At 44.1% G+C, this 12,720-nt stretch overlaps 1 protein-coding gene across 3 annotated transcripts in view; it reads right to left on the bottom strand.

Moving 5' to 3' along the window:
• Positions 1-12,720, bottom strand: part of HIVEP3 (HIVEP zinc finger 3) — a 473,741-nt gene that overhangs the window by 63,833 nt on the left and 397,188 nt on the right. The gene's annotated exons all lie outside the window — the stretch shown is intronic.

Raw genomic sequence — 12,720 nt, 5'->3', positions numbered from 1 at the left:
GTCACCTCCGTCTTCAAACGACATCCCCCCGGCAAACAGGGTGACTGACTTTTGCCAACAGAAGGTCACAACGCAGCCAGGGCTGTTCTTTGAGCAAGTCAAAGGCCTCCTGCAACTCAGGCAGAGGAGGCATCCTCACAGGGCAGGCTGAGTGTGGGGAAGGCAGATGAGTCTCGTTTCTCATACCACCATCAGTAGGGTGGCCAGGTAAGATATCACCCAAACTGGGGCATTTTTGAGAGTGAGAGAGGCACTATTACCAACTACAGAGCGGCAATGGGAACCAACCAGGGCTGTCCCAGGCAAGCTGGAACAAATGGTTCCCTTATAATCAATAGTCACCTTTGTGACTCAAACCAGGCACAAGCGCTGTCTCAGGGTGCCTGCTACAAAGTTTTCAGCTTTGCTCTGGGGGCTGAAATCCCACTATGGCCTCCTAATGGATTCTTAGAGATTGGGTGTCTAGTCAAATCCCCTCACTTGACACATGAGGAGGTTGAGGCTAGAAGGATAATGTGATTTTCCCTTAATCTTGCACAGGGATGGCAAGCGGGGCCAGAACACCCTGTGCCTCCCAACCCCTGGTCAGGGCTCGTCCCTCAATGAATAAATGCCCTCTATGCCTTCTGCGGCTCAATGGACACAGCAGTCTATGGCTCCATGTTCCATGAAAGCGCTGGCGTGGCCCCAAGGGGCACGGCCATATCCCTGGAGAGTATCTGCAGGTGTCTAGAGGCTTAACAGCAAAGGAGGTATTCCAGCTTTCATTCTGACCTTGCTGTGGCTGCTGGAAAGGAGAAATGGGGAGCCCAGCTAAGGCTGAGAAGAACACCATGATGGCATTACCCAGGGCCTCGCTTATCTAACCTAAGTTAGGACGAGGCAGAGAGGTCATTTGCAGTGCGGACAGAGAACTATTCTCCTGGCTGGAACTCCTGGGCCTGGTTGCACCTGGTGGGGACCCCTGGGTGCTGTGTGTGGATCATAAAGGGTCTACTATACTTACTGTTTCTATTGACCCGTTCATGCAAGGATGTCAAAGCATCCCCCAAATACTAGCTACTGGTAAGCTTTGCTTCTTCCGGTGGATGGACGGAAACCTGTGGCATGACTGAGTCTGAGCGGGGGTCAGTTGGCCAAGGAGGACACTAACATTGTTGAGCCCTATGGTCCTCCCTTCTCTCCAGGGGTAGGTGGGGAAGCGTCCCAACGGGTGAGGTTTGGAGCAGCTCGCAGGCCAGGTAGGAGGGGTGGGTGGATGAGGAAGACAGTTAGGTGACTGTTGTGTCATCAGGTGACTCACTGGGCCGGCACTACATGCCCAGGGTCAGCAGCCAGCCTCTACCTGTGAGCTGGGCCTGGTGCTTTTATAGAGAGGGCCCTTCTGCCTGCACTCTCTGAGGGAGGAGCAACCAGGGCATGTCCACACCATGGAGTCAGTAAGGCCTGTGAGCCGGAAGGCCCATCCTTTCCCTCTTCAGCAGGGTACCTGAGCCACGGGGGACGATGACCAGTGCAGAGCCACACTTGCCCTCAGGCTCCTGGGCCAGTGCTCTGTGCTGCCTTGATTGTACCTCATGACAGGTCTGAGTTGCTTAATACAAGGGGCAGTGGGAGGGGGCAGCTGGAACCGTGGGTATAGACATGGGGCAAACCTTCGAGAACTAAGAAGGCTTCAGTCTTGGAATGGACTGCAATTCAGACTGGCACGAACACTTTCTTAACATTTTAACTCCTTTAGAAGGTCCATGTCTTTTATTTTTTTAGTGTTTCATTTATTTTTTGAGAGACAGAGAGAAAGAGAGAGAGCACAAGTTGGGGAGGGGCAGAGAGAGAGGAGGACAGAGAATCTGAAGTAGGCTCTGCGCTGACAGGCTGACAGCAGTGAGCCCGACGCGGGCTCAAACTCATAAACTACGAGATCATGATCTGAGCCAAAGGCAGATGCTCAGCTGGCTGAGCCACCCAGGCACCTCTAGAAGGACAATCTCTAATCACTGTGACCAAGTGACACCAAGAAAATGGTTCTTTTATCCCTTCTATGCCGAGGGTACGTGTAAAATTTTAATATAAACTTGAAGTAACAGAGAAAAAAAGCTGCTTCTCCAGAGAATTGGTACCTGTCAAAGTCATGACATAAGGTCAGAGGCAGAGGGTTTTGCTGACAGGGTCCAGGAGCCTGGCTAACTGTGGCCAGAGGGAGGAAAGGCATCACCTGATGATGGTGGCAGAATGGCCATGGGGTCCGTGTTGTCTCCCACTTAGGCCACAGCCCTCAGAGAGCTCTGGCTTAGAAACCAGCTTCAAACCATAAGGAGAAACTGAGCTTCAAGAGCCAGCAAGTTAGCATATCAGACAACTCAGCCTCCACTTCTGGAAGCTTCCATAAGTCTAGCTGTCAGCTCAACAGGGAAGAGAGCAGGGTGCTGGGGCTGGAGACCCACAAAGCATTAGAATATCCTCTGCAGACTTGTGTAAGTGTAACCACATGCTAAATTCCTAGAAGGGGAAATACCTGGCCAAGAGGAATTTACCCTGAAGCTTTTGCTGGGTCCTGACAAATAGCTCTCCCCAAGGCACAAATTTACACACCCGCCAGTTGCGTGTGAGGACTGTTTCTCCAAACTCCTTCCTACCTAGAATATAACCAAACTCTTTAACATTTCCTAACATGAGAGGCAAAATAGTTGTGTTAGCTTCCCCCTGCTGCTGTCACAAACTATCACAAACAGTGCCTTAAAACAACTCAACTTACCATCTTATGGTTCTAGAGGTCAGAAGTCTGACATGGGTTTTCACTAGGCTAAAATCAAGGTAGGGCTACGTTCCCAACCTTCTTCTCGCCAGGGGCTCCAGGGAAGAATCGCTTTTATTACCAGGCACTTCTAGAGCCTGCCTGCATCCCTTGGCACAGGGTCCCTTCTGTCCTCAAACCCATCCAGCAATGGTGGCCATATCGTTCTCACACTGAATCATGAATACTGACTACCCTGCCTCTCTTTTTCCCTTGTAAGGACTCTTGTAATGACATTGGGCCCACCTGGATAATCCAGGCTCATGTCCTACCTGCAGACTCTTAATTTAATCACACATGCAAAACTCATTTGGCCACAAAAGGTAACATACTTACAGGTTCAGGGATTAAGATGTGTGACATCTTTGGGGGTCATTATTCTGCCGACCACAATGATATCTTATTTTTCTTACATCTGTGTTTCTTGATGTCTAGTGAAGCTTAGGGTTCTGCATAAACTTATTAACCCATTATTTCATTCAGGGGATTATCTTTCATATCCTTTGTGTATGTTTCTAAAAATTATATTTTTCTCATTGGTTTATGTAAACTCTTTAGATACTGGGCATTTTCATCCTTTTTATAACTAACTGCAAATATTTCTATTTAGCGGTAGTCTTTAACTTTTCTCAACAGAAAAGTTTGGTTTCTACATGGTCAAATGCAGAGTCAATCTTTCCCTTTTGGACTTTTAGATTTCACGTCCAAGATTATTTTCTAAAATGTCACCTGATTTCTTCTGGTTCCTCTATGGTTTAATTTTTTTCTTTCCTCCCTCTGCCCCTCCACTCTTCTGTTCCTCCATTCCTCACTCCCTCCATCCTTCCCTCTTCTGCTTACTTCCTTTCCATTGGATCTTGGTTCCATTTGGCATTTATTTTTGTATAAGGAATGAAGGAGGGTCAAGCTTAATTTTTTTCCAATACAGGTATCCAGTTATCCTAACATCATTATTGATGTTAAGACATCAATATTAAAGAATCCACCTCACCCCTCTGAAATGCCCTGGGACATTTTCTAAAAGCACAGGTTCTAACCCCATTCCAGATCCACCAAAACAGAAGCTCTGGGAAAAGGGCCCCAGAATCCACATTTTTACAAATCTCTCCATGTAAATCTGACATACACTGTTCTTTTCTTTTCTTTTTTTTTTTTAATATTTTTTTTAACGTTTATTTATTTTTGAGACAGAGAGAGAGACAGAGCATGAATGGGGGAGGGGCAGAGAGAGAGGGAGACACAGAATCTGAAGCAGGCTCCAGACACTGAGCCATCAGCCCAGAGCCCGACGCGGGGCTCGAACTCACGGACCGCGAGATCGTGACCTGAGCTGAAGTCGGACGCTTAACCGACTGAGCCACCCAGGCGCCCCTACACTGTTCTTTTCTACAGAAAAACTCCTCTAAGTGCCTCTTATAACTAATCACCTTGCCTCTAGGCTCCCAACCTTCCCCACAACACCCCACCATTCACTGTGGGAAGAGAAATCTCTTCGGTTGCCAACCTCACCCAGCCTTTCCCTCTGTCAAGAACTCTCAATAGCTCCCCACTGTAGGGAAATTTCAGCCACGGGCATGTCAGCTCCAACAGGCCCCACCCCACCTTCCCAAGCCTTCTCTCTCCACCCTGCACTTTTCACTGTGCATCACCTCTAACTGGCATGCTCTTGACCTCTCTGCGTTTACACACTGCTGTTGCCCAGGGAACAGGGAAAGGAATCTGAATGCTAATCCCACAGAGGAGTTAGGGAATACTTCCCAGAAGAAGTTGTGTTTGAGCTGGGCCTTGAAAGATGGGGAAAATATTGATGGCTAGATTTGGAAGGAAGAGATTCTAGTCTAGGAGGGAGGTACAATGTATGCAGAGCACGGGAGGCTGGAACGTTGCCACAGGGAATGTTGAGTTTGTGGCCTCTGCCCCAGCCAGGGCTTTGGGGCCCCTGAATCCAGAGTGTCTGGGCAAGGACCCCACACTGTGCTGGGGTGAGTTCAGGGCACAGGCAGGAGCTTCCACACATTCCCTCCTACGTCCTAGAATAACAACAACAAAAAGGCCTAAACTGTGAAGGCTCAGTTGTGCCACACATCTTGTAAGTGAGCTGGGGTTAGTACTGGCCCTCGGCCCTTGGAAAGCAGGTGGAGGGCACAGTCCATCCCATTGGGTGGCCAGAGGCAACTTCTTGGCTGGATCAGGTTTTCAGAGCAACCACACACACATGCACGCTCTGGCCTGGATTCACTCATGGAAAATAGGTACTACCAGGGTCTGACGGACTGCCTATGTTGGGATGAAGTTTTCCACTAACCTAACATGTCAGCTAGGGGGGCTTCCTTAAGAAGCCCAGGATGTCAGGCATGTGGCTTAACCAGTTCATCAGTATCTTCCCAGCAAACCTGTCTCTCCTGGACTGGACAGAGACTAGGCATTATTCATCTTCCTATTTCTGGTGCCTGGCACTGGCCCCAGCACTGAGTAAAATATTGAAAATATTTTCAAAATACTTAAATGAGCATCTACCATGTCCCCAGGCTATACTAAAGATTAACATATTGATCCTCACTCAGGTCCCCGTTTTTGCAGATGAGAGGACCAAGCAAGGCTCCACAAAGTGACACTCATTGCTTCAGATAACACAAGAAAGGGCAGAGGCAGGCTTTGAACCCCGAGAGCAGACTGCCACCCAGCAACCCCCCCACCCCCACCCCAAGAGTGCTGACCTTGGTCACAAGGGCCCAGATGGATTTCATCTTCCTTCCCAGAGCCCCTCCAGGAAGTCTTCCTGGTTAACTACAGCCACCTCCATTTGCACCAAATTCTCTTCCCCATGTGTAAACCACTCTGCATGAGTCTGTTCACTTCAGGGCTGCGTTTCTTGATAAATGCTTTCCCTCCAGTGAGTAGTACATTATTCACTGTCTGGGAGGCTCCCAAATCATTTCCCTTGGATGGCTGTGGTTTCTGCAAGCCTACTTTTCTCTCTCCTCCTTCCTAACCCCGAGACCCAGACAGGGCTTGAATTTCTGCTCACTGGTCAAAGAGCAAAGTCTATTCATAAGAAAGAGAAACCTAGGCATTCCCGGGTGAGTTACACCAGGCTGCTGCTTGTATTCCTGTTAGAGCACCCAGGGACCAAGGTGGAACTGACATCAAAGGGCGGACAAGGTCTCCAGCAACATCCCTGAGGAAAGCAGGAACATGTTTTACAGTTAAGACCAAGAAATAATGCAGACAGGACTCTGCTCCATTAGACCCGGGGAAGGCCAGACTTAGTCCTGAGTATGTGTGGTTGTGACAACTCAGGCATGAGTCCTAACCAGTGTCCTGTGTCTAGGCTGACAGCTGAACTCGTAACATGTGTTGGGGCTTTTCGCCTGTTCCACACAATAGCTCTATTAGGCAGGGACCATTGCCATTTTCATGTTACAGATGAGGACACGGGCACAGAATCACGAAGCTGGTAATGGCACAGCCAGAACCTGAACCTGGGCCATTGGGTGATCTCTGCAGTGGACACCCTTTAAGGCAGCAGAGTCCTGGAAGACAGAACTTGGATTCCAGTCATACTACTAACACATGGGTAAGTAAACGCTATTCTTAGCAGCCTTCCTTGCCATCATGTGGGCTGGCCTTGTTAAGAGCTTTGTCTCCCCCTTTTATCTAGAAAAGTATCTACAATGTTTAAGTCTTGCACCCATTGACGTTGAAAATGAACCACAGTCAGGGGCTGTAGTCTGGCCTCCATAAGGGTCTGGTGAACCCCCAGATGCTTGTAGTTCATTAATCTTCTAAGTTCTGTATTGTTATAAATCTCGTTATCTGTCCACTTACCTAACTCAGCATTTATGTATATCCACCTTATTTGGTAAAGATTAAAAGAGGTTTCTGGATGCCGGTGAGAGCTGGTGAGCCTCTGAACTTAACTCGACCTGCTTATCTAAGTGGTCCAGGCAGTACTTGTGGGTCAAAGGGCTTAGGGAAGAACGAGCCTGAAGCGAGAGCTGGGCCGGGTCGGGCAGACTTGTCTTCTGGCCATTGCATTCTGCCAGTCTGTCATCAACACTGCCTAGGAAACACCTGCACTCCACATTTGGCCGTGGCCTGCTCTCTCATTAGTTTACAGCAGGTCTCTAGCTGTCCCTTGGATGGTTTTTTTGTTTCTACACAAATGACCATGGTATAAAAGGCACTCTTGTCTACAAGCCTCCTGGGTTGTTAAGGTTCTTTGGTCTACTATGAAGGGCAATTGATAGACTACACTATAACACACACACACACACACACACACACACACACACACACACATTATAGAATAAACTATATAAAGAAAAATGACCAGGGAGACTGGGCAGCATATATGGTGCATTCTAAAATTGGACAATGACAAAAGTAGGGACTACCTGTGGTCCACATCATTCTTGCCCACATGGCAGGATGAATGTAACTGTACTAGCAGTGATATGGGAGTTACAATGATCATCTTACAACTCGTTTGTTCATTTATTCACTCAGTCTGCAAGCATTACATGGGCCTTCTCAATGCCAGACCAGCAATATGAAAATAGACATAAATTATAGACTTTACTCTAAAGTTACAGTAATCAACACAGTATGGTACCAACACAAGAAGAGACCAAAAAAAAAAAAAAAATCATCAATGGAAACAACAAGGTAATGAAACAGACCCCCTCATATATAATTACCTGATTTGTAACTAAGGTGCTATTATATTTGGTGGGGGAAATAATAGTCTTTTCAATACATGGTGCTGAAACAACTGAATATCTATGCAGGAAAAAAAAAATGAACCTTGGGCCCTACCCCTACCATACACATAAGTTAACATGAAAAGATGATCAGCCTTGATACAAAAGATTAAGTGATAAAGCTAATAGAAGAATACACAAGAGGGGCGCGGCTCAGTCGGTTAAGCGTCCGACTTCAGCTCAGGTGATGATCTCGCGGTCCGTGAGTTCGAGCCCTGCATCGGGTTCTGGGCTGATGGCTCAGAGCCTGGAGCCTGCTTCCGATACTGTGTCTCCCTCTCTCTCTGCCCCTCCCCCATTCATGCTCTGTCTCACTCTGTCTCAAAAATAAATACACTTTAAAAACAAAAAATTTAAAAAAAAAAAAAAAGAATACACAAGAATATATTATCACGAACTTGGGGCCAGCAAAGATTTCTTACACAGTTTACAAAATGCATAATCACATCATCATAAAGGAAAGGATTGGTAAATTGGGCCTCATTAAAATGAAAAACTTCTGCAGAAAACTTTCTGAACATTGGCAAAATCCTCAGAGCCAAACACCCAACTTCTGTTCATCAGAACGTAATAGAGTAAAAATACAAACCACAGACTGGGAGAAGATATTTGTGATACTTATTCAACAAAGGACTCATCTAGAATATAGGAAGTCCTAAAAATGAGTTTAAAAAGGCAGACAACCCAATTAAAAATGGCCAAAATTAACTCAAAATGTATCAAAGACCTAAACATAAAAGCTAAAACTATAAAACTCTTAGGAGGAAACATAGGGGGAATACTTCATGATATTGGATTTAGCAATGATTTCTTGGATATGACACTAAGAGAACAGGCAATCAAAGTAAAAATAAGCTGGATTTAATCAAAATTTAAAACTTTTGCGCAGGACAGGACATAATCAACAGAGTGAAAAGGCAACCTATAGAATGGGAGAAAATATTGGCAAATCATATGTGAGAAGGGGTTAGTATCGAGAATACATAAAGAAATCCTACATCTCAAGAACAAAAACCAAAAAACCAGATTAAAAAATGAACAAAGGACGTGAATAGACATTTCTCCAAAGGAGATACACAAATGGTCAACAAACAGGAAAAGATGTTCAATATCACTAATCATTAGGGAAATGCAAATCAAAACCATGAGATATCACATCACACACATTGGGATAACTACCCTACAAAAACAAAAAACAGAAAATAGCAAGTGTTGGTGAAGATGTGGAGAAATTGGAACCATTGTGTACTGTTGATGGGAACGTATAATGGGATAGCTTTTATAAAACCGTACGGCACTTGCTTAAAAAAATTAAAAATAGGATTGCCATATGATCTGGCTATTCCACTTCTGGGTATAAACTCCAAAACACTGAAATCAGAGTCTCAAAGAAGTATCTGTCCACTCATGTTCATAGTAGCATTATTCACAACAGCCAAAAGTTGGAAGTCACCCAAGTGTTCACTGGGGATGAATGGATAAACAAAATGTGGTATATACATCAATGGAATATTATCCTGTCCACCTTAAAATGGAAGGGAATTCTCACACATTCTACCACGTAGATGAACTTTGAGGATATTATACTAAGTGAAATAAGCCAGTCACACAAAAAGAGAAAGAAGTCAGTCACAAAAACAAACAAAAACAACAAATACCGTATGATTCCACTTATATGAGATACTCGAATAGTCAGATTCTTTTTTTTTTTTTTTAATTTTTTTTTTTTTTTTTCAACGTTTTTTATTTATTTTTTGGGGACAGAGAGAGACAGAGCATGAACGGGGGAGGGGCAGAGAGAGAGGGAGACACAGAATCGGAAACAGGCTCCAGGCTCCGAGCCATCAGAGCCCCAGAGCCTGACGCGGGGCTCGAACTCACGGACCGTGAGATCGTGACCTGGCTGAAGTCGGACGCTTAACCGACTGCGCCATCCAGGCGCCCCACGAATAGTCAGATTCTTAAAGACAGAAAGAATGGTGGCTGACAGGGGCTGGGGACGGGTTGAAAAATTGTTGCTTAATGAGTATAGAGCTTCAGTTTTGCAAGATGAAAAGAATTCTGGAGATTCATTCACATTGCACAACAATGTGAAAATCCTTAACACTACTGAACTTCAAAAACAGTTAAGAAGGTAAATTTTATGTTATATGTATTTTACCACAACTTTAAAAAATGGCAAAAGGTTTGAACAGGCATTTAAAAAAACAGGTTATCTAAGTGGTCAATAAGCATATGCAAAGGTATCAGCACCATTACTCATTAGGGAGATATAAATTAAATCTACCCCCCGCGCACCAGAATGACTAACACGAAACAGACAAAAGGGTACCAAATGTTGGCAAGGATGTGGGGCAACTGAACTCTTCTTGTCCACCGTTGGTGGGAAGGTAAGTAGACACAACCGCCTGGACAACTGATAGGCAAAATCTTCCATGCCAAACACACCCCCGCCCCATGACCCCAAAATTCTACTCCGAAGAAGATATCCCGCATAAGCGCATATATCTATCCATCATAAAACACAAACGAGAATGTTCATAGTAGCTTTATCCATAATAGCCCAAAACTAAAAGAAACCTAAATGCCAACAACAAATAGAATGGATGAACAGATTGCAGCATATTCATACAAGAATTATTACATAGCAATAAAAAAGAACAAAGTTCTGCCACAGAAAAAGTATAGATGGACCTCACAGATATAATAATAAGGAATTCAGACACAATAGACTATATACTGTATAATTCCACTTAATTGAAGTGTAAGAATAGGCAAGACTAATTTTATGGTATTAGAAATCAGAATAGTGGTTAGTTTAGCTCTGGTGGGGCAGGTGGATACTGACTAGGAAGGGAAATGCAGGAGATTTCTGGGGTGATAGAAATGTTCCATATATCGATCTGGTTATGTATATATTTCATAAGTGTATATATGTAAGAACTCTTGGCATTGTATACTTCAGATGTGTGTACGTAATTGTATGTATATTATGACTCAATTAAAAAAAAAAAAGACATGGACTTTGCACCTAAAGATACAAAGCCTATAAGGAGAGAGACACAAATAAAACCAGGTAATAAGGTGGGGTAGATGCCATGATGGTAACAGACTGAGTACAGGTTGGGGGTGGAGAGAGAGTTCCTGAGGGTAGGCTTTAGGGAAGGTACACTGGGCTCTGAAGGACGAAGGGATTTCGCCACGCAGAAAGGTCCAAGTGTGGGTTAGTGTGGCAAAGGCAGGACGGTGCTGAGGTGAACCTCGAGCATGTGAGGAGGCAGGCAGTTCAGCACTGCTAGAAGGTCAGGTCTTCAGAGCACAGGGGTGGGGGAAGCCACTGAGGACACGAATCAAATAAGGCTTCTTGATTTGTTTGTTTCAGTGAGCTCTCCATAAACATCTGTTGAACGAATGAATGAGCCTTCCCACAGTCGTGACACATCTGATGCCTGGAGTCACAAAATAGGTGTGCTGTGTGGCAGCAGGTACTGATGCGACGCAGTACTTGTGCGGCTGTGGAGTCCCATTTCTTCTAAAATTATTAATCTCCCCAAAGTCTAGTATCTTCCAGGCCCCAGAGTTTGAAACCATCCTCACTCAGATATGGTACTGACTCCCTGCTATGAAAGCTGAGTAACTTTTTGTCACTTTTTGTTACTTCTCCCCAACTTCCTTCCAACCATCCCACCATGTTTGACAGTCACATCTTGGTTGTTTTCTTCGCAGTTGCCTTTAACATCTTCCAATAATCTCCTTAAAGGGCTGTTTCCTTGTCTGTCAGCTTTAGATAATATCTCTCCACTATCTGTTGTGAACAATGAAGAAACGTGTACGCACTCTCTTCTTTCCACCTCCTTTCCTCTGCCTACTTCCAAATTTTTGTTAGTTATATATTATTACTCTTCCATTGCCAACTTTCATAGCACGCTTCTTCTATAATTAAGCCTAGTCTATAGACTTGGGTGAATTTTAAAAATTGAAGCTAATCAACAATATGATTGTGAAGATACCACTCCCTGGGGAACCACTTAGTATCAATGGACTCAAGAAAAAGAAATGTAATTCCACATGACTGAAACTTCGTGACAAGAAAAGTCTACCATAAGTCAAGAACCAACCCATCTTCCTCTAAAGTATTTATGGCTTCCTTCACTTCTTCTTGAATTGCACGTCATCACCTTTTTGGATTCCTTTTTTGATTGAGAGAAATAACTCCAGGAGGTTTTCATTTTCATGTTTTTCCCCAGAAAAATACAGATGACTGAGTAATGAGCTTTCTGAACTCTTACACATAAAAAAAATATTTTGATGTCAAAGTTCGAGAGGATAGAATTTGTAGTTCAAAATCAATGTCCTCTACAGTTTTAAAGGCACTGCTCCACTCTCCTTGGGCATCTTGTTTTACTGAAGAGAAATGCCGATGTAAGATTTTATTCTCTCTGGAAGCTTTTTGTTTTTCATTGTTGATATTCCGACATTTCAACAAGATAGGTCTAAATGTTCCTTTTCATTAATTCCTATCTTGAATTCAATCTCTAGGTGTTTCTTCCACTTGGGAAATTTCTTTTGTTATATTGCTGACTATTTCTATCCCCCCCCCCCCCTCTGCCATTGTATGTAGTTTCTGCTTCTAGAGCTCCTATTTGATGGATATGGAACCTCCAAATCTGGTCTCTATGGATATAAATTTTTTTTCTCCTGGATGTTTTGCTCTACCTTCTGGGATATTAGTTTTAACTTCTAGATGATCAACTTGGCCTTCATCCGTATCAATTGTGTCATTCATTCCACCCACCGAATTTTTTTCAGGAGTTGTAGTTTTAATTTTCAATAATTGTTTCCTTTCCTCTGAGTATTTCCTATTTTTCCCTATTATTTCCTATTTCTCTGATTATTCCACTTCAGAGCAACTGGTTCCTTACTGTTGCATGAAATAATCTCAATTATGGCCAGGGATACTAATGATTATTTATTTTAGGGGCCTCTTATTTTTGAACAATCTGCTTCATCTGGAATGAGCTCTTCTTTTTTCTTTTTTCCATTTTAGGCCATCTCCTTCTGCTATATTTTTTCCCCCTCATGTTTGGTCATCCTGGTTGTCCATACGTATCTGTGAATGCAGGACTACATTGTGAATTTGGTATACGTGCCAGGATACAAGTT

Source organism: Neofelis nebulosa, chromosome 2 (genome assembly GCF_028018385.1).
Source record: "Neofelis nebulosa isolate mNeoNeb1 chromosome 2, mNeoNeb1.pri, whole genome shotgun sequence".
NCBI classification, from domain to species: domain Eukaryota; kingdom Metazoa; phylum Chordata; class Mammalia; order Carnivora; family Felidae; genus Neofelis; species Neofelis nebulosa.
This window is presented reverse-complemented; position numbering and strand designations above follow the sequence as displayed.